This window comes from Acanthopagrus latus, chromosome 7, assembly GCF_904848185.1.
Source record: "Acanthopagrus latus isolate v.2019 chromosome 7, fAcaLat1.1, whole genome shotgun sequence".
Lineage (NCBI taxonomy): Eukaryota > Metazoa > Chordata > Actinopteri > Spariformes > Sparidae > Acanthopagrus > Acanthopagrus latus.
This window is the reverse complement of record NC_051045.1, coordinates 30,584,966-30,608,317: the sequence shown is the minus strand read 5'-3', so window position 1 is coordinate 30,608,317 and position 23,352 is coordinate 30,584,966. Positions and strand designations below refer to the sequence as shown.

The following is a 23,352-nucleotide window of genomic DNA, read 5'->3' as shown; positions in this document are numbered from 1 at the left end:
ACACCTGGAGAGAACCGGGAGCACTGTGAGAGTCATGCTTTTTGACTTCTCCAGTGCTTTCAACACAATTCACCCATCACTGCTCAGGGGGAAGCTGGAAGGAGCGGGAGTCGACTACCACCTGGCTGCATGGACCACCGACTACCTCACAAACAGACCGCAGTACATGAGGCTCCGTGACTGTGTGTCTGATGTGGTAGTCAGCAGCATGGGAGCTCCACAGAGAACAGTGCTCTCTCCTTTCCTCTTCACACTCTACACATCAGACTTCAGTTATAACACGGACAGCTGCCACCACCGGACAGCCATCGTTGCACGTGTGACAGAGGGGAACGATCTGGAGTACAGGAAGGTCATTATCAACTTTGTCGCCTGGTGTGAACTGAACTACCCTGCACAAGAAGGGCAAAAGTCGTATCCATCTGCTGAGGAGACTGAGGTCCTTTGGTGTGTTCAGGTCACTGTTAAAACCTAAAACCTTCTATGACTCTGTGGTAGCTTCAACTATCTTCTTCACTGTGGTCTACTAGAGCTGTGGAAGCTCAGAGAGGGACAGGAAGAGACTCAATATGCTGGTCAAAAGAGCTCTTAGGAACTCTTAGGAATCCCCTTCACAGTAACAGAGAGCTGTGCAGTCAGAGGCAGCTTTTTTGAACTTACACTGCTTAACACAACCCTTTTTACATTTGTAGGAAATAAGTTCATAGCTGGACTGACCTGCATCAGGCAGGCATGTACAAATGGTTCATAATGACCCTCAGATGCTTTTGACCAGCCCCATCTACAAGGAGAAGGAAGCTCTGGTGTTGACACCAGCATCTGACCCCATATATGGAAAAAAAAAAAAAACTTTTTTTTTTTTCAGAATTTCAGAATCAGAATCTAAGACATGAGACAAAATAGTGTAGAAGTTGACATTGCTGCTTGAAAATATATTAACCTGTTGAGCATTAGAGAACTTTTTTACCATTACTTTCTTTATTATTATAGAGTTTTTTATGGAAACAGAATCTGCTTCAGAAGTCAGTGGGCCACGTGACATGAAAGCTACTGAGAAAACAATCATAATTTCTGCATATTAATATTCATATAACATAGACAAAGCACTAAAATACAATTAAAAGCTTCGTCTCATTCATCCACTTTACTAATACAGTCTGCTGCTGGTTTGGAGTCACTAGGTCACATGACATGGAATATGTCGAAAAAACTGCAATTATTTTGTATATTCATGCTAAGTAATTTAGTAACGGCCCCTAAATCAGTTTCAGCGATTCAGCGCGAGGCTCTTGGAGGTGAGCTAACTGTCCTCCTGCTGCTAACACTGGGTGAACATCAGGAAAGTCGCGGCTGGACCCGAGTGAATAGCCGCCGAATATCCAACCTGAAACTAACTTCACCCCGGTTCCATGAGTCGCCTGTTGCAGCCTTTGCATAGGATGACGAGGATTTCGGTCACTCAACTTAAACGGTGACTTATACAAATTATATAAATAGCAGTAATGACAATAATAATCGATTACAATATAAATTATGGTGTAGTGCTTTCACTGTGTGCAACTTCGCCCGTGATATTAAACCTACAAAAATCATGTCTTTTTATTTTTTGTGGCATCACTGAAAATCCTGCAGCAGAGTGCATATAGGGGAAACACTGACACATCAAATAACCTTCCGCAATGATTGCAGGCTCTTCGGTGGAGCTCTGCTTTGAATGAAGTTCCATCATGACAAATAAATGGACTCACTGAGGAGTGACATGAAGACATGAATCAGAGGCATAAAAACCTTGGCAGCAGTGGCTGGTCATTAGGTTCACCAATACCCGACCCATGCCTTGTTTTATTTATCTAGTTGTGAGCCTACCTAGAGCTAAGCATATGACAGATATGAACTTGAAGCATGTTGCAATTGTCAGGTCACATATGATCTTTCCAATGAATGACTGGATCTTTCCAGGACTTGAAGGTGACATCAACATGTCACTATTTTTGAGACTACGGTATTTGTGAAGTTTAAGGAAAAAGACTGAAGTTAAACTAAATTCCCTTTAGATAATTTTAACTAGCACTGCTTACATTTGTGTGTGATATCTGCAAGTAAATGGTGGCCATCTTGAATTGTGAGAACAAAGGAAGATTCTGGGCTTATTACACATTGCAGATTTTATTTCTTCATGATAAAATGTATAATTATTTATGGACCATATGATATGCTATATTCGAAACTTTATTACAATTACAATGTTCATGCTGATTGTGGCAATCATCTTTATTTTTTATTGATTTATATGAATTCTTCACGTATAAACTTATTTAAACTAGGTGTGGAACATAAATTCAACTAACAAGATCATCAACATCATATCTTATACCATATAAATAAGAAAATTGATCTGAATACTGTTGTCAGTGGCGGCCATATTTAAAATGGCCACCATGGCTGCCAAGTTGAAAATTCACGATGGCCCAATATCCAATTTTTTCAAACTGCCTCTGGCCTTATCTGTACCAAATTTCATGCTTTTATCACAAAGTGCACACTTTTTCAGCTAAGCTGCCCCACTGAGGGGAGGAAGTCCAGCTGCTCAAAAATTCTGTGGCAGCAATTACCAATGGAAAGTCAGTGATGAAGATCTAGCTAAGCAAATTGCAGCAGGAAAATGCTACATCATCAAAAATTATAGCCACTCAAAATATGGCACTGGGCAGTGTGCTATGCTAAGCTGTAAGAATACCGCTTTGTATTTCTGTGGACCTTTTGACTTCCAGTGACCTGCAGGAACAAGGCAGGGAACTCATATCCCCACCCTCAATCTCTGCTGCCATTAAATTTCTCCAGGCTGACCTTCAGCACTGGATAACAGTGGAGGGGTCCACCATACCAGTAAGTTACAAGAATGTACCCGACCTCCCGTCCCTTTTTCATAATTCAGAAATACTGATCAAACTACAAGACACAGACCTTTAAGCCTTTTCACAGACATTCTTTTCTATGCACTGATATATACGGTGTCTTGTTCCACCTTCCTTGGCTTTAGATAAAAGAAGCTAACACTGTAAGAAAATTAAGTGACTAAAAGATGAACAAAATAAGCCTGAGGTTCATTTCAAGTTCTAAATGCCATTCACGGAAGTCTACACATACCTACATTTTTAAAACTATCTATGTCATAAAAAACATTACATACATCCGAACACAGTATCCAAAAAACGTTTTGTTATTGTCCATCTACATTATACTACAATGACAAGAAGTGCTTAAGTGGTTTTGATGCCATTTCTTATATGAGCAATTTTTCTGTACACTTTTTTGGAGCCAGTACAAAAGTATTCTGGAGAACATTGGGAGGCGCAGCCAATGAGGATGCTCACCATGAAGGAGGTAAGGAATTATTAATGTAATGTAAGTAATGCATTTCTTTCTGATATGAAGCACAGTCACTTTAAGTTACTGTAAATATTTTTTGTATGTCATAAGTAAAGGCATACATTGAAGTCAGTCAAATGAAAGATGCATTTCAGTGATCAGTGATGCTTATGCAGTCAATCTTATTACTGCAGGGAGAGGCAGAAGTAATGGTGGTCCTCTGGAGGGAGGCCTCGATCCAAACTATAAGCATCGGTGTTCCCGTCAAGGTTAGCCACCGAGACCACGGCGATCTCCATCCTATGGGTTCCAACTGCAGTCATCTGGCCACACAGAAGTCGAAGTGAGGAGCTACGTCACTCTTACAACAGTGGCAGCTGCAGATGCAGGAGACCCATCGACAGAACTTGAACCCCCTCCTCTTTCACTGAAGTTGCAGGTGTGGAAATATTTTGGATTCCCAGTGAGTTATGTTGATGACGTTCACGTTGTTGACAAAAAAGCCACAGTTTGCAAGCTCTGCAGAAACTACATGGCAGGTTATTTTGTTTAAGTTTCCAATTGACTGAGGATATAACTTATTGTTACATGATGTTGTTAATAAATGTTTTAAATTTGACAATGTGTGGTACATTGCGAACAAAAGTCAGATATTATATTGCATAAAAGTCTAGTCTAAAAATGGCATAGCAACCTGTGCATTAAAAAAAAAGTAAATGTAAAAATCGAGAATCAAATCGAACCGTGACCTTAGAATTGAAAATTGATTCTACTGGCCGCATCAGGATGATATCACTCTGACAGTGTCCTTTAAGTCACTCCACCCCCACAGCATGTGACAAAGCGCCATGTGGAGGTGTGTGTGGAACCGACTCACAGGCTGAAGTCCATGAAGCAAGAGGCACATGCACACACACACACACACACACACACAGGCATATATGGTTTAAGAGACCAATTCTGCAGATTCTTGCATGGCAGTGGTTTATGAGACCACATCTAATGCAACACCTGGTGAACTTAAAAGACATGTCAAAAATTTGGATTTTATCTGCAGAACACAAATCTGACTTCAAAATCATCATTTCTCTTTTAGAAAAATATGTGACACATCACAGGTTTATGGGGACACACAAATGGTAGTTTGTGAAACCAACAGTGTTTATCGGACCTGTTCACATATAACACACAAACACAGACCAGGCAATGGTTTGAGAGGACTGACAAACATTACAAGGTCTATAAGAACACAATACTACATTCAATCTCTTAGAAACCCTTTTAAAGACCCACTCCAATCCTCCTTTTTAGCTATTTTCATTCTCAGTGGTCTTTAAATTGTTGTTAAGTTGTTGTTAGCCAAAATAACAAAATCTGTGCCATTTTCCAAGACTCTCATTCTGCAGACCGCCAGTTGCTCATTAGCAATGCGCCTCTGAGTAGTGGGCGGAGGCGGTGCTCCTGCTCTGCACCCGCCCCCTCACACGCCACATCTCACATCACCGCATCCGATGCTCTCTGCTGCTGTCCCCCTCACAGGGGAGCCTTCTGCCTGCCTACTGCCAGCGGGCAACCAAAACTGCAAGCTTTGGTTGCTGCTGTAGAGTCAGTACAAAGATTACATGCAAAACTGCAAGTTTTCAGTATCACATAAAAAACTTACTCTTCAGGTTAAGAGAATATACAAATGAATCTGAGTTAGATTAATAATCATATCACAATTTAATGAATGAATGACAACCATTACTTATGCAACGTGAGGAGAAACCGCTATGTGTGCAGCTCATCATGCACTGACTGTTTGCACTATTTGTTTCTTCATTTCAAGATTATGAGAGAGAATAGTGGCATTAGACGCCCACCTACTGTTTGATCTTTTGTTTACTCTAAGCAGCACGTTAGTGATTTTCCATCATTAATATGTGCTGGGTCAAACTTTACAGTCAAGACAAGGCCACACCAAACCTTTGGGTTTAGACTTGGAAAACAGGAGACATTCTGATAGCATTGCTATAGCAGCCAAGGTCAGTTATGTGTTTGACTGTTTTACCTGAACGGGGTACAGGTAACTGGAGTCAGAAGTTTGATATTATGTTAGATGGAGGACAAAGGTCCTGAGTGGCATCCAAACAACGTTTTGTCTACAGACCAGTAGACTAAATTCTGTATATTGTAGTTGTTGGATCTGCCCATATTTGGGCATGGCTCAAACCTATGGCATTATATGTGTGGTTTCACCAGGACAGACACTTCAGAATTGAAAGGAGCATCAGAACATAACGTGTACTGATCATTGATCATTCACTCACTTCTCCTTGATCAAGTAAATAAACCTTATCAAAGCAATCCTGGACTCTTGTCTACTCTCTCCACTGACGTATGGGGCTGCATGATTCTAACAGCACATAAAGTAATAGTAATCGTGTTGAACCTCCTTCTGAATTAACAAAATAAATTAAGAAAAGAAAGGAAAAGGAACTGAGTTGTCTGCACTTCATCTGTTTTTTTCTAGGCCTTTCAAGTTTGGCATGTTGAGGAAGAGTAAGAAACTTGATAAACACAATCTGTTGTATGACACCATAGATATACAGTGGAACCCCGGCTTACGAAGACGAAAAATTCAAGTTACGAAGGCACTTAACGGCAATATTTTTGCCCGTGGTACGGCAAAATGCCCGCGTAACGAAATCCCACAAATACAGAAAAATCCACGTTAATTTCCAATTTCCCGCAACCAAAATTAAAAAAAAAAAAAATTATAAAATACAACATTTTAAAAAAATTATGTTTAAAAAATGTTAAAAAAATATCATTGCACAGTGTACATACGTACATTAATTAATGTAAATGTAAGTTTTAGTTTTAATGTTTAGAATTAAATTCCATAATATTATGTACATGTACACGTACGTATGTATGCATGCATACGTATGCTTTCTTCAGCCTCCGCCACCTCCTCCTCCACCAAGAACTTCATCTTCAGCCAGCATCGCCTCACTCAAAAGGTACATACATAATTTATTTTACTGATATTTATTAATACATTTATCATTTATAAATTATTTTCTTCATTTCAGATTGTATTTTGGAATATTCTTAGTGTTTTTTTCAAATATTAAGTCATATTTGTAGAAGAAATACACGACTGGTAGGGGGCCTGGAACAAATTAGGCTATTTATAGGGAAAAAGGTGCTTCGACTTACGAAAATTTTGACTTACGAAAGACCCTCTGGAACGAATTCATTTCGTAAGTCGGGGTTCCACTGTATTCTAAAAAGACAACACAAAAAAATGGAGTGCCAATGCAGCAGTTGTTGGTGTTGGAGCCTTACTCACCCATAAAAATGTGGTAGACATTAGAGGTGCTCCTATCAGGATTTTTTGGGACGATGACCGATACCGATCACAGGGTCTATTTGAAGCCTTCAATTTTTTGTGTAGCATTGCATATTGATGTAACTATTCTTGCCCTGCGATAGACTGGCGACCTGTCCAGGGTGTCCCCTGCCTTCGCCCTAAGTCAGCTGGGATAGGCTCCAGCCCCCCCGCGACCCTGCAGAGGATTAAGCGGCGTACATATAATGTGTACAGATGATGGATGGATGGATGGATGTAACTATTCTTAAGAACATTAACAATCACAATTAAGACATTTCAATTTCAATTCATTTATTTAAACATATTCAAAACAAAAACATTATCGCACCCCCCGTCCCCCTGCCAGATGTTACTGGCAACTTCCTGAAAAACATTAAAAACATTATACTTAATAATATATAACGAACATAAACTGCTAACTATTTATTGCTTATCGTCACAACTCTGGCTGCCTAGATTTTGTTCTCCAGTGTGGATGACAGTTTTGGTGCTTAAAAGTCAGCCTCTTGTTTCTCACAAAGTCTCTAATGTTTTGGCATGTTCTATTTTTCAGTGCTGGCTGTTCCCATTCTTTGCAAACCAAACACTCCTTCTTTGATGCCAAATGGCCTTTAATTATGTGCGACTTAAAATGTCTCAGCACAGCATTTCCTCTGCTTTGGTCCATGGTCTTTGTACATTGCCTTTGCGTACTGAAAACAAACAAGATGACATAATTGTTTGTTAGTATGGCTGACAACATTTTTCATTCGGATATAAACAATGACTACCATGAGAATTAATGGGAGTTTTGTAGTAAGAGGCGGCTGTGCCAGCTGTTTACTTATTGTAATAAATGATGATGTGTCCTTCCTGTATGTGTATGTCTGTAATCCGTAAAACTGTTTCCACTGCAAAAGGTTGCATATGTTGACTTTCCCACCTACTCCCACCGTAAAAACTTTCTCTTTGATATTTCAAGGTTTTTTCCCCCCCAAATTTCCAGCGTTTCCATTGATATTTTTTCATGTTCTTCTCTCTGTCTTTGTCTCTGTTTGTCTCTCTGACCTTGCATGTTGATCTGATGATGATGACCTTTCTAGGCCTAGAAACTCCCTAAAGTTACGCACTGGATATTATAAACTCGATACGTATTAAAATTCAACTTGATCGTACCATTATGTACGGGAGGGAGTCCGTCTGCTTCAGGAGTGTCCATACCTGAAAAATGTGTAACAGGAGAGCATAGTAGACGCATTTTATTAAATAGTATTTGTTATTCAATTTTGTAATGCAATACATTATTTACAGTTGGTTATTTTTACTGTAAAGATGTTCGACATTATTGAGGACAAGAAACCTGGCCCAGAGAGCAGGTTCAATTAACACTAATTTCCAGCATCACAATGAAAGCAGAAATGGTTCAGACTGGTTTAAATTGTAATGAAACCTCATATCCTGATCCAAGAAAAGCTTCAGGGTTCTAGTGATTTTCAGTCAAAAATGTGTCTTTAGACATCTGTTTCACATTTATCTGTAGCCTTTAAAGAGGATATATGGCCATTTCCACTGTTCATTGTTTATTCTTGGTGTCTGCTAAAACAGATTTATAAGACTTTTTTTTTTTTATTATACTGTACATTTTACAGTGAACTCTAATCAGCCTCTGTCTGAAACAATCTGTTTCTCTTATCAGATCACACTTAAATCAGACCATTAACACACAGGTTGTATATAATTCTGCCTTGACACTTAAAAACATTGGCCGTGTTTTCCAGAGTTGCTCTTAGCTTAAGAAGATCTTTCACTAAGAAGAAAATAGGAATAGGAAACAAACGGTGTGTCATATGACTATACTGCCCTACACAGGCAAAGTGCAGTAACTACACCGACATTGAAAGTGAGAAAAATGCCTTCAAAGTTTTCATACTGGCCAGACAAACATGTAACAGTAATACATTTATAGGAAGGAAAATTGTATATAAAAAAAAATACCAATGATATGACGTTTGACCCCGAAATTGTAGATACTGCACTCCGCCTTTGAATTATCTCAAACAACTAGAACACTATCAAAAAGCAAAGTGCAGTATCTACAATTTAGATGTGTTCAGACAACTTTTGTATTACTTGTGTCTTTTTATTTATTTCAATTGGTTTTGTGTTTTGTTTATGGTTCTTTATAAAAGTTTGTACTGAAATTGCTTGTAAACTTCAATAATCCCTTTTTGTCCTAATGTCCCTGTCACATCGCAGTCCTAAACATTATGTTTCCAAACACCCTCAACATTTTACACACAATCAATGATATTTTGGTTTGTGGATTTTCATTTTAATAGAAAATTAATTCACGAAATACTTAAACAGCACTTAAAAATACATAGAATATATTAGGAAGGAACTGGGATGGGCTCCGTGCTCTCAGGGGCTGGGGAGGAGGGTGCTGTGTGTGTGTGTGTGTGTGTGTGTGTGTGTGTGGAGGGGCTACTGCATGGTGGCAACCAGTGGGAAGCTTAGGTCAGTGATTCAGTGGAACTCATGGGTGTGTGCATGCGAGAGAGAGAGAGAGAGAGAGAGAGTATATGTGTGTGCGAATATTTTTTTCACTCAAATTTCACTCCTCAGCCAGATTCTCCCAAAAGTGACGGCAGTGTGGGGGCATCATTGGGCAGAGCTGAGAGATGATGTCCGTCTTCCTCTCCCTCTCTACCCCCTTGTCTCCAGGTCTCATCTGCCCAGGGTACCCCAAGGTCACCTATCAACCAAAATTTGCATGTAATTGCAAGTTGGACAATGTTTATTGTTCTGTGTACTCCTCTTCATCATGAGTCCGTTTAATGACATGCTCCTGGAGCCCCTTCTCAGCTGGATGATGGCCATTCCAGACAGATTTGGCACCTTTTTCAGTTTGGTCACTGAGTGGTCGCTGCTCCAGGCAAGAATATTTGTGCACTGGAGGTCCACTATGTTCACTATGTCTTTTGAAGGTGTGAATTTGCCCACACTGGCGAAGGCCTCATGGTAAGCAGTGATTCTACGAGTGAAGACTGCTGTCTTGATGTCATGACTCTCTGTAGGTCGACACTGCGGATTGCATCATCTTCCTGCTCCTTTTCTGCATCCAGTTGATAGTGAATCCTTGCACTGTCTGCTCTTCCCTTATGGTCCTCCCATTGTCGACAGTTCTGGCATTCAGTAGTGGTCATGGCATCAGCTTGGTGATCCTCCTTAATGTGAGACATGACATACTGCAAAATCATTAAAAAATATATGATTTTCTCATAAAGAGCCTTGTATCCTAAATATGTATTTTTTTTTCTCATATAGTATGCAGATATTTTATTCATCCTGCATATGTGCATACATCCCTAGAATTAGATCTCAATGACAAAGCTGTAGGCTGTCAATGAGATATTAGGCCATTGTTACCATTGTTAAAGTCTGTTTAAAGCAAATTTATCCATTTTCTTCTAAACACATTAAAAAGGTCATAAATTTATTTCTTTTAAACATGTAAAAAGCATTCAACCATTTAGAATTTCATTTTGGAGCTAGGCTCACAAACTGTGTTTCAGGATTTCTGTGTTCAGGATTTAATGGGCAGGTCAGAAAATCATGCAAATCATGGCCGCGTTACGTAATGCGGCCATGATTTACATAAACCCGATCCTGCTGCAGAAGCCGTATGAATACACTCAGTGCATTAGCTTCAGTGGTTTTTCTGCTGGCCCTCCAGTCTTGAATAGCATCTTAGAATAGTTTGCAGCTAATTAATGTTGAGCGCAGCCTAAAACACCGCCTCACCCAAGTCCGTTGATGTAGTAAAAGACCAGCCAGAGAATTGAGGAAAAGAATAAGCATTTATTACACAGTCTGCAGAGAGTGGAGATCAGCTCAGTATAGCATCAATAGAAAATATCAGAACAGATCTAACTCGTGTCTAGGGGTTTCAGTGTTATAAGCCTGTGTTTCGCTACGCCTACTGATGGGTATGTGTTGTTCGTATCTGTCACTAATTGGCTAATGATATGTGTGGTGGCCGCATGCACAGCGTGTGATCAACGCTAGGATTGGCTCTCCGTCCGCATGCATAGCCTGTGATGACTCCCATGTCTTGACGGGAACGTCCTTGAGCATCTCCCCTATCTTACGTGTTTGCACAAATAGAGTTATTTTGTCACAGTATGTAGTTATGGCTGGCTCCCGTTATCTATCTGTGTCTGCCTGTGTGTGTGTGTGTAAAGTGTGACTATCTGTATGAGTCAGCCCGCACATGATCACATAGTTAAGCAAGTATAATAGTGTCCTGGCCCGTACGCACATCAGTAGTACCGTCTGTACATTCACACTAACCAGTCAACTACACAGTCATGTCTCCTCCACATCGCTCCTGCATCTTTCCTGGATGCCACAGTGTGCAGAGTAACAACACTGTTAGCTTATTTAAGTTTCCTAAAGATGACAACGTAAGGAAACGGTGGATCGATTTTGTCAAAAGGAGCTACTGTGGAGAGATAAAAATCACCACCAACACCTGTCTCTGCAGTGTCCACTTAGTTATATACAGTTACAGGGACTACAGGGGGTAAAGTCTGGATATCTGAAGAGTCTGTTGAGGCTGGTCAGTGGGGCCGAACCGACCCTCTCCGTCCCCGGCTTGCATCCTCCCGTCTCACCGACAGCGCTCTCATCTCCGCTGCCGGCATTATTTGCCCGTCTGCGACCGTCCCGCCGACCACAGGTGCTCTCATCCCTGCCACCAGCCAGACTTTAGATTCTCTGCACTGACCCGAACCGGACCGCGGGCCGGATCGGGCCGACATTTCCCGTCTATATCCTCGGGCCGGCACTTGATCAAGCATTTGTGTGCGTATGTGTTTTTGGAATAACTCTAAATAATGACCGTACTTCCAGCTACAAAACACGCTTCTCTCTCCTCTCTCTCCTGCGTGGTTTTACACGTGAGTGAGTGTCCTCGTGCAGAAAACGTGACTTCTCGCGCACGTGACGTCACTCCCCAAGATACAAGAAGAAAAGCTAAAATAAATATTTTTACTGAGGAAAATAACAAAAATAATAGTAACACACAGTGATTTGAATAAGTAATTTTGATCTGATTATTGGTTTGGAAATATTACCGCGTTAGATTACTCCTCACTGACAAAAGTGGTCAGATTAGAGTAATGTGTTACCGGTGTCACTGATTGTGTAGTGTAAGTGCAACATGGAGCTTGAGAACGTCCGTTATAACAGCCCACGTATTTAAAAAAAAATATGCCGGGTTTAAATCGGGCTCCGGCTCATAATTACAGTTAATGTGTCGGGCCGGGCGGTCCATCTGACAGCACAATGACAATCCACAGGTAATATTTTATGTGCACCAATATAGCTATGACAAGGAATTATATGTGGACTGGGGTGTTAAGTTTGTGTGTAATGTAAAACATGGACTGTGAGGAGCGAGGCTGAGCACTATCAGTGTCTGACTCAGAGTCAGTTTCTAGCTCTGGATGGCTCAAGCAGGTCAGGCTGGGTCCATCCGATGACGCTGCTAGCTGACATTGTTACTGTAGGTTACGTCCCTGTACAGTACACTGAGGCTCCTCTCCGCTGCATGGTTCCAGTGCCTCTATCTGACACACCCCCAGTGTTTCGCAGCAGAGAGAAGTGCTTGTTTTTCCATGATTTTGAGACCTAATTTTACATACTTGGCAATTTTTTTAATCTTCCAAATTTGGCTCAGTGGTCAATGACACATGTTTCTGTGGTATGACAAACTCATAACACAAATTTATTTCTGCTTTACACGGACTTTAACATTTATTAGAATAAAATATCCTCCTTGTGTCGCCTGCTCCTTTGAAGTTACACACCATCATTAATACCCTAAATCCCTCAAAAGTATCTGTATTCTAAACACGACATGCTAGTAATGTGTGCTCCTGGACCTGCAGGAAGTACTATTGCATCTTGAGACAGTTTATGTGCATCACAGTGGGTACGTTGTGTGAGTAGCCTATGGCTTGTGGCTTTTATCACTAGGCCTAGAGCGTAAGAAATTCAGGATTACCATATGAACTCTTATAAAATAATATACCAGACAAAGTAAACTTAGCCTATGCGTTTGCATGAGAAAAATATTGTGTTGTTGGATGAGAACGTGTGCCCTGGGTCATGGCAGTGACTTGAGACCCGCCCCTCTCACTGTCCGTGATATTATTTTTGTCATCATTTTATCTTACAGTGACAACTGCAAATCAGATATTGGAAACATAGCTAATCGATCTACACAGAAAAAATACTCTTGCCAATTAAATCCCAGCCTATATCTAACGTCAAATGAGTGACAGCCAATGTAATGAAGTCTAGCATACAGCTAGCTAGATAGTAGAAGATATGAATGGAAGAAATTGACTGATCTCGATGGTGGTTCTGCAACCCTTTAACTTTCTGCTTGAACTTCATTGGCTATCAATTAGACAATGAGATATTTTACCTATTTTACCATGTGATGTAGCGTGTGGAATGAGAAGTAAACAACCAAGGTAAATTGACATTTCATTCAAGACCGCCCTTGCGGCTGCAGGCGCAGCAGGACATAAGCTAGCACTAAAATGCTAAACTAACAGTGACTTTCCTCGAGTCCACTAACTAAACGAGTAATCTTATTAACTTCACAACAATTGGACTAGCTGCCCGAAACGAAAATACCTTAAGAAATGAAGACAAGAAGCCCAAAAGCGACAGGATCGTAATTGGATTATGACAGTATTTCCAGAGTGGATAGATGCTACAGTCTTCAACATAGACATAATATACATACACGCCTCATAGCGTGCTAGAACGTAATCCCGTGTCGTCGCCATCTTGGTTGGGTCTCCTCACTGTAGGCTAGCACCAGAGTCAATCGGAATTAATGGAGAATGAGCAACTACGACCGTATTTTGTGCATTTTATGGTTGCAATAACTGGCGCAGTGTTGTTACCAGATCGTGGGGGATTACCTTTCACAAGCAAGATTTTTCTTTTTTTCAATAATCTTTGTGACTGTGCCCTGTATCATAACTAAATCTCTGCCATTTGTAACTGTGTGAAAATCTGGTAAAAATTTGGGAGGTTATGATTATTGTAGTTGTGCATACACCTTCCTCAGTAGAAATAAATGCAGGAGGGTCGGACTGGAGACCCATCCAAGATGGCGGCCGTGCTGATACGTTAGCTCCAATAGGCAGCGTCAGTCTATGAGGCGTCTACGTAAATTATGTCTATGGTCTTCAAGGGAGCAGGTAGGCTAAAATCATTTAATATGCTAGCAGCTCGCTAGCTAAACTAGCGCAAGGCTAACTTATGATAATGAACAGATTTAGGCATTATTCGACAGGTTAGTTGTTCATAGTTTTCCATCTTCCTTACTGCTGTCTGGATACTTCCGTTTCAAAGCAAGTTCCACCATGAGCTTTCCTCGGGATTGTGACATGATGTTTGTATCAGTCTTACAATATAGCAGCTATCATGTTAGCTTGGTGGTGTGTGTGAGAAGGAATGCCGGTACTAGAAGCTAATATTCGGACAGAGGGTAGGATAGATTCAGATGGGGCTACTAAGGCAGACCGCAGTATCTACTGTATCAAAGCCGGGTAAACAAAAGCAGAACGCAGTAACTTCACTTGCTGTCGTTAGCCTTTTTATTAGGTTGGATTTTATAATCACTACAAATCTGACATAGTGATTTCTCTAAAATGGGACACCATTGGACCAAGAGCTTTTGTCACAAGGCAAAGAAGGTGTTATAAAGCCCATTTTCAGTCTAAACTCAGTTTTGACTAAATATGTAGTTACTGCACTTTGCCTTTGTAGGGCAGTGTATTCATGCTTGTTTAACTGCCCTGAGACGTTTTTCATTTTTAGGGGGCGCTGTTGCCCCCGCCAGCGGAGGCTCTCGGGCTTAAAGTGAAACTCTCGCCAAAATGCAACCTAGGCTGTTTTTGTGAATGTATATGAGTCAAAACTTTGTGTAAAAGCATAATTATGACGAAAGAGGCACTTTTAAGATTGACTATTTTTATTTTTTTAAAACACTAAGAAGGCTCGACACAACAACTTTGCTCGTAGTATCACCAGGGTCTGGCCTGTAAATAAACACAGGTAAACAGAGAAGCTGGGGTTTTCTGGACAGAAAGCACTACAGCATTTACATTTCTCATCTAATCTCAATGAGTCCACCATGTAAAAGAAAATCTGTATAACCTGTATCACCCTTTTATGACATAGGCTCATGCTGATGGGTGGATGTAAAATATGTTTAGGATGTCTGCACGGGGCTGTTATTTTGAAAATTTGCTGGATGCAGATGCACCACATTTTGTGCCATGGACGACATATATCATTACCATAGTTTACATATCAGGTCCACAACTGCATCTACCCGAAATTGTCATAACTCTGTATATTCTGTGATTATTGATTGCTTTGTACACATATATATGAATGTACATCTGTCCATCCTGGGAGAGGAATCCCTCCTCTGTTGCTCTTCCTGAAGTTTCTTCCAAATGTTTTTTTCCCGTTAAAAAGGTTTTTGTTTTTTTGTAGTAGTTTTCCTTATCCGAAACGGGGTCTAAGGGCCGAAGATGACGTCCCTGTGCAGACTATAAAGCCCCCTGATACCAATTGTGATTTTAGCCAATATAAATAAAAAGATTGACACACTATGCGTTTATGCATCTAGTTTCCTGTCCTCTGTGCAGCTTGACAGGTTTGCCAGAAACAGACAGATTCTAATGAATTGGATAATAAGTGTTACAGTGCTTTTTATCCAGAACAATGTCTTCAAAAGAGTAACACATTAGTATCACAAAACCAGTGTCCTGAAAAAAGTCAGACTTTGTCAGATGGAGTTATAACGGGCAGAGAGAGGAGAGACAGAAGCGATGCGAGCTGAAGTTGGACCCTCAGCTGTAGCTGCGAGGTGGAGTGAATGATGAAAGGTGATGCTACAGCTGTGGGTCCAACTTCAGCTCGCACCACTTCTGTCTCTCCCCTTTCTCTCTCATCACTTCTTTCATAGTCAGACATGTTAACTTTAACTATTTGTTAACTATTTGAGCTCATTTGCTAGGGGATGGAAATCATCATCTCAGTGACTCCCATCCCCTAGAAAATGAGCTTCAGCAACAGGCCATCAGATCATAGAATCAGAGTCCCAGGGTCAAAGACCACATGTTAAACCACCAGACCAGCGAGCTTGATTTTCTGCCCATGTCTCTGTCCTACGCTGGGTTGAGTGTCCCCCTGTCTTTGTTTTTGTCTTCGTGTTTTTGTTTTCTTGTTTTTGTCTCAAGAAGTATTTTCTGTAGATGTCCTCTCCTGCTGCAAAACAACTTTATCTATGGGTAGTAATAAAGTCACCTGACCTGAACTGTTCGAGCATGTAAACACCATGAAACAGCTGATGGAAAGGTGCACAGCTCTCAACAGGCGGCAGCGTGCAGTGATCCGGGGGGAGAGAAAATAGTGCCAAGAGATTGTGAGGTCTGACTTTTTTCAGGACACCAGTTTTGTGAAGGAAATGTGTTACTCTTTTGAACACATTGTTTTATGAAACAAAATGCTTTATCTTTGTGACCCCAGTGAACGAGACGGAATTACCTACTTTAACACCAAAACCAGGACAGAACTCTGCTCACAGGACACAGTTTATTGTGTCTAAGAGCTCAGTGGTCTCCATAATTATGATATGGAAGAAGTTCAGGTCAACCAGGACTGGCTGCCCTCAGTGACAGACAAATAAAAAGGCTACACAGAGTTACAGCCTGGGAGTTCTTCACGTGTGTTTTTGAAAACCCTATCCCGCCTTTCATGTGGTTTGAAACTTTCTCCATCTCCACACAGGATCTCTGGAACTCAGAGTGATCTTTGGGTTCTTAGTTACCTCTCTCACCAAGGCTCTTCTCCCCAGCTGTTCAGTTTGTCTGGACGGTCAGCTGTAGGAAGAGTCCTCGCTGACCAAAACATCTTCCATATTACAATTATGGAGACCACTGAACAATAAATGCAGCAGATTTTTTTTTCTAGCCTTGTCCAGATCTGTGTCTTTCTACAGCTGTCTCCGAGCTCTTCACCTCTTTTGACCTCATGGATCTCATTTTTTTCTGATATGCACTATTAGCTGTAAGGCTTGAGAGATTTTCCTTTAAGTTCATGCATCTTTTCCTTTTCCAGTGCAAGGAGCAACTTGGAGATGTTTGCACTCTGTATGGTAGGCTCTGACAGATGGTAGAACTGTCTGTGTACAGTCACAGAGCTGATCTAGTTCGTTGCTCTTCAAGTTCAGTTGAGCTGATCGTAGATCCTCTGGCCACGTGGCACCACACTCATCTGTGAGCTGTCTGAGACACTGATGTCCTCTGTAGTAAGTCAGACAATTTGGTACAGCAAACAAGTGTTGATTTTGGTCTGGGACACCACATTCCATCCTCTTCTCAATCATAATGCTGAGGGCATTTGCCATCTCAGCAGCATGTCAGCAGCACTGCTACCTTTCTGTCCCTTTTTCCTTTCAGTTCAACACGCTCAAAATAGTTGCAGAGTTTCTGTTCAGACTCTGACAGCCCCAGTTCATCAACGCTGTTTGTTTCTTTGTTTCTTTCCAGAAAATTCCTCAGACCTCCCCAACATGCCTTCTATTGAAGAGGACAATCTTGGTCAATGCCGTTTTTGCAAGGCTGGAATAGTTCTGCACTGTTGTGTCCTTCGATGCAGCTGTTGCTGATTCAACAGTTTTGTCAAGATGCTTGTTAAATTCTGTCACATCATCGGTGAGCAGTAATTTGGCTGGTTTGTTATATTTCAAGTCACTAATGGTGGTTAAGGCACAGTGGGATATGTACGCCGACCACTTTGCAGTATAAAGCCGCTGAAAAACTTGTGAGGATTTTATCAAGTTGTCATCTCCAGCCATAAGAGCATGACAATGAACGATGTCACTCATTTTCAACAGTGAGTGTATTTTAAGAGCAAGACTTGGAGTTTTGTAACAGTTCTTACCTTTATCAAATCCTGCTGTTTCTTTTACTGCTTCACTTACTTCCATTAAATGTCCTGGTTTTATGGCATCCTCTAAGGTTAGGACTGAAGACCTTTTGTGGTTGGTTTGCAGGAATCTTCCCAGCGGACAGATTTTTTGCTGGCTATAGTCATGTTTTGAAGGGTCAAGTCCATGTTTTCTGAAAAGGGCATTCAAAAATCAGCATACCAAAGAAGGCAGAAGTCATTACGAATAACACTTGCAATGTCATCGTCATGCATACGGCTTAACATTTTAAGCACCCCATCATTAACTGTGCTGGAACATGCTGACTGGATTGCAGATGCTAGGCCAAGCACCCTTTTTCTTCCTTGATGTTCCTGTTCCTCTGGTTTGGAGGAGCACTTTTTCATGTGTCACCATAGTTCTGGTCACAAAAACATACCCTTGGCAATGGATACAATATTCATATTTTTTACATTCAACCTTCTTAGCTCTGCGCTTCACTTTAAGCTGACCACTTCCTTTTTTTTTTTTTTTTTAGCACATCTCTGTTATACTCGAAGTTTCCCCTGTTGCAAAGATTCTCTAGGAGCTTCTTCCTAGTTGCTGAGCCTGCTGGGAGACTGAGGGCATATGCTGTATCAGAATTCTCTTTTATGCGAGTTTTGAAATGCTGCGCTATTCTGAAATGAAAATCCTTGCAAATGAAGCAGAAATTTTGTCCTGCCCTCAGAAGACTGGTTGAAGGTACTGTGTTGGTGCAAGATTGTCCAGTGTCAAGGGTGTCATCTGTGACGGTGCAGTTCATAGAGGTCTCCATTAGTGATTCTTCAACTACCTGGAATGTTGAGTTCACCAAGCTGTTTATTGGTTTCTCATCTTCTGTGTCACTTTCTGAGCCTGGAACGAATTCTGGATCACAGACATCATCCAATGCCTCCTCTTCACTGAAGTCACTTTCATTCTGATTAAAATACAAGGAAAAGAAAACATAGAGCATACATACCACCTGCAATAAGCACTACATGACAACAAACAAGCAACTGGACCTCATATGCTTCTCATTGTGCTTTTATAAACCACTACTGAGCGCACACACAAACTAGGACTGTTCGATGTGGCCTAGAAGTATTTTTAAAAATTCAAGTGTGGGTGTGGAAGTGGCAGCAGTCTAGGGACCACAAATCTTGTAGAAATGCCCTCCGTTTGTTTGCTGGCTTTAATGTTTAAATGTTGATTCCAGACAGGAAGACACTAGCCCTTTTTAGATAGAAAAGGCGGCAATGTGCCGGCCTGTCTTTCTAAAACAGAGGTGTAATATTCCTCCTTTTCCAAAAGCCGCCTCTGATGGTAGGCGTAAACATGTGACATGATGTGAAGCTCGAAGTTGGGCTGTGAACAGTGACAACAAATTTGTCTTCAAAATAAGAGCTTTACATTGCACCCAAGTGGAGTTTAGAACTGGGCTCTTAGTGGGGGGCTTTTAATTTGAAAGTAGTGGCCATCCTTAGGAAAATCGGCGGACCAAACCAGACCCCCAGTTTGCCACCCTCTGTCTAAAACTGCGGACTGAGCCGCCTAAAGGACGAGCAAATTGGCGGCTTGCTGCTCTGTCTAAAAATGGCTATTATTTACCTCACCTGTGAATTTCCAGCCTCTCCCCCATCTCCTCCAACCTCTCCTTCTCCACCTCCTCCATCTGCTCCAGCCTCCTCTCCTCTACCTCTTCCTGCCTCTCTACTGTCTGTCACCTGACAAAAATATGTTGATGCATAACATACGAACATACATTAGTGACCTAACAATCATAAAGTTTGATGGTACAGTTACTGTCTGAGGAAAAAACACTTTTACTTTCACACAATTATGTGTAATTTATTTCCAAAAAATCAGTAGTACAAAATCACATGTAGACCTGTAATCTGAGGTTTTATTCCCCAAAAATGTTCTCTGTGTTTTTTAAACAGTTGCTCCGTTCCACACAAATGCCATGTTATCTGTTGTTGTCCATCTGTGTATTGTGTTTGAATATCTCTGTGTGCATCTTCCTGGCTGCAAACCTATTTTCTCTGTTTTGGTACAACCTTGATCTTGACCTACCTTGAATAAGTACTAACTAACTAAAAAAGTGTGTCTGTTTAGCATTAAATATTGGCTTTTATTCAATATCTGTATTGTTGAGGCTCTACAGTTAAACCCTTTTCATTAACTTACACTTTGACTTCTAAAAAAGTGACATATTTTCCTTTTCTTTGACATCCTTAATAATTACCAAGCATGCACGCACATACACATACACACACACATACGCATGCACGCACACAAACAGACACAAATGCTCATGTAAATGACAACACTGATATTAAAATCGGCCTACCTGACGTGACCCAGGCATAATAAATGCCCAACATGTTGACAACTTGCACTGGTGGCTGCAGACACTGGATGGCCTCTTGTCTTGGTTAATTGGCAGGTTGAAGGTGGCAATTAAGCAGATGGAGTGACAGCAGGGACGGCCAATCATGTAAGTTAGCGGGAAACCGGCAGTGCCAATCAGAGAGCGACATTTAGGTTAGAGGCGGGACTTCTAGCAGAGAACTGTTAACCCTTTGTGTGCCACAATCACTGACTAAAACAGACACAGATACAGACAGCGGTTGTATGATATCAGTTGATAGTGACGACACAGTAGTGGCTGAATAATGTTGCCGGACCCAATTTTTGTGGTTACACCATGAAATACAGTGTTCAGAGAAAATCCTATACAGTGAATTTGACAGTAAAAAACCCAACTATCTGTTAAGCTGTATTTGTCCCATCAGCCCTGTTACCATATACCATGGTTACCCCAGTCTCAACCCTGTCACACCTACATTTTCATACATTATTTTTAAAAATGCATTAAAATGTAATTTAATGTTTGTTGACATCTCTCTAAAATGTTGAGAGCTATCACAAGCTTATTGATTTTGGTGAAGATTCTTCAGTTTTAGTATAGCAAAAAAGTGAGATTTTATAAAACTTTTGTATTTACAATTAGTGTAGGGGACATCTAATTAATATAAAAATATTGATTTCTTTAGATATACATTTTATGATCATATTCAGAGAGCTTCAATTTGTCACAGAGCGGTGAAGGGTGTCTTGTCATGGGTTTTTTTGGGTTTTATTTTGAAAAGTAACTCTCCTCTTGTTTCAGGTCACTTGCCCTCGCTCTTGTGTCACTGGTCTGGCTTCTCCCCTGATTGTTTCCACCTGTGTCATCCCTCCTGTGTATATAGTCTTCTTCTTACCCTGTCCTTGTTGCCAGAGTATTTTGTCCTTCATCTACCTCCAGCCGTGACGGCAGCCATTGATTCTAAGCCAAGAGATCGTTTGTATTCAAGATTCCTTTGTTTCCTCTCAAGAAGAGTGATTTTTTTGTTGTATTTTCAGCTCAGTTTAGAAGCCAGGTTTTATTTGTAGTTGTGTTGATTTATTTGTAGTTTTGGCCCTCTCCTTCCTGAGGCAGGCCTCATTATGGAGGACAGCACAGTTCACAGTAATGTCACAAGAATTCACCTGTCAACACAAAATCTCATCATTACGACCTCATAAACAGAGTGACATTCTTGACACAGCCATGATGTAAAAAGTGGTTATTAATAGAGGTTGTGTGGCTCACCTTGTGATAGGCGCTGATAGATTTCAGAGGTCCGAAAGACTCTGGAGTGGCCGTTTTGCCACAACATTGCTGATCAGACAGTCAGCATTGCAGACCATCTGAAATCAGAAGATGAGGACTATTAAACCAATCAATGCACATAACAAGCAATGTACAGTGTTTATCACCTGAATATTAATGCTGTGAAAGGATTTCCTATTCACAAAATCCGCCTCATGGGCGCCTGAGGGGGATTTTATCCTGATGTGTGTGCAGTCCGGTGCACCAATGACATTGGGGAAACCTGTAACACCAAGTGATGAGTATCCTACTATGACTGTTAACAGTTGTCCTGTAATTTGTACATTCTCTTACCTGCAATCCTATAGAACTCGTCTTTGATGTCACAGAGTCTTCTGTGGCCAGGGAAGGAGATGAAGACATCTGACAATGCTTTTATAGCCAGACACACACACTCCTTATTGAGCGGCAAATTGTGGCCTTGTTCAGCTGTTCTGCATCCCCCACTGAGTACAGGAAGCCTCCACTTGCAAAAAAGCGCAAGGCCACACAAACCACTTGCTCCACACTCAGTGCATGGCTCTGTGCTGTGCTGTGTTTAATCCTGGGGCCCAGCAGTCTGCACAGATACCTGATGCCATCTGCAGAACACCTGTACCTTTCATACAGATGGTCATCAGGGAAGGCCAGTGGGTTCAACCGGTCCCTGAAGACCCTCGCTCGCCTGGAGGCTCTCCTGAGCACAAGTGCTTCCTCATCCACCACATCTCGCAAGAATGGGCACACCATTGTCAGAGCAGAAAGGAACACACCTTTTTGGGTCTTCATATAGGCTATTGGCTCATTTGACTTAACAAGGACTGACCTTTTATTTATTTTTATTTAAGATGTGTCATCTTCTTAGAGCTGTGGGAGGAAAGGAAAATAATGATTAATACATTTGTGTTACGGTCGGCATACAGTGTGCACTGAAGGCATAACTCACCTCCCGCTCAAGTTTTTTTCCCTCTTTTTTATTTTAGACTCCAGTGCAAGGTTTTCTATCTTTTTCTTGTCCTTTGAAAGGTGTTATATAAATCAAAGTTGTTATTATTATTATCATTATCATCATCATCATAATTATTATTATTATTGTTAGCTCATCCATTTATCATTTAAGAGTTATACAGTCTAATGGAGTTACATTTACACAGTTTCACTCACATCTGCAGTCCATTTCAATTAAAAATTCATCTGATTCATAATCAGAGTACAACTGCGTTTACTACTACTATAGATATGTACTTTATGACCCCATTTCAAAAAACACAAACTATCCCTTTAACAATCAATGTAGTTCAGCCTTATCACAGATATTTAAGATTGCACCCAAAGTGCATACAGAATAGAATTATAACATACAGTGCATGGTATTTTATCAAGGCAATGTATTTCAAATTACTTCACCCAGTTTAGGTAAGCCATATAAAGTTATTTTTCCCAAGAGTCAGTAAAGCCTGACATCACCTTGGTAATTTGCAGGCAGATTTCTTCATTGTAGGGAAGTGGAGCATCTTGCCAGGACAAAGTTCAGCAGAGAGGAGTGAGAGCTTTCTTTGAAAAGCATCAAGTATCTCCACAAGTTCTGCGACCAGACTGTTGTAGACTGTTTCATCTCTGCCCTGCAACTCCATGTTGAGCTGGTTCAAATGATGGAAAATGTCACTCAAAAAGCAAACAGCAGCATTAAACTCATAATTTTCCATCCGAGACAGAAACTTGCCAGCTTTTTAAAATTTTGAAGACTGGAGAAACACCAGAATCTCCTCCCTTAGTTCACAAAATCATTTCAAAGCTTTTCCTTGGCTAAGCCACCTAATGTCATTGTGAATGAGCAAATCTTTATATTCAGCAGACGTGTCAGTCAACAGCTTGAGGAAAAGGCAGTGCTGT

General features: G+C 40.9%; 1 pseudogene; it reads right to left on the bottom strand.

The window, feature by feature from the left end:
• Positions 1–7,014: 7,014 nt before the first annotated feature.
• Positions 7,015–23,352, bottom strand: part of LOC119022774 — a 27,547-nt pseudogene continuing 11,209 nt past the window's right edge.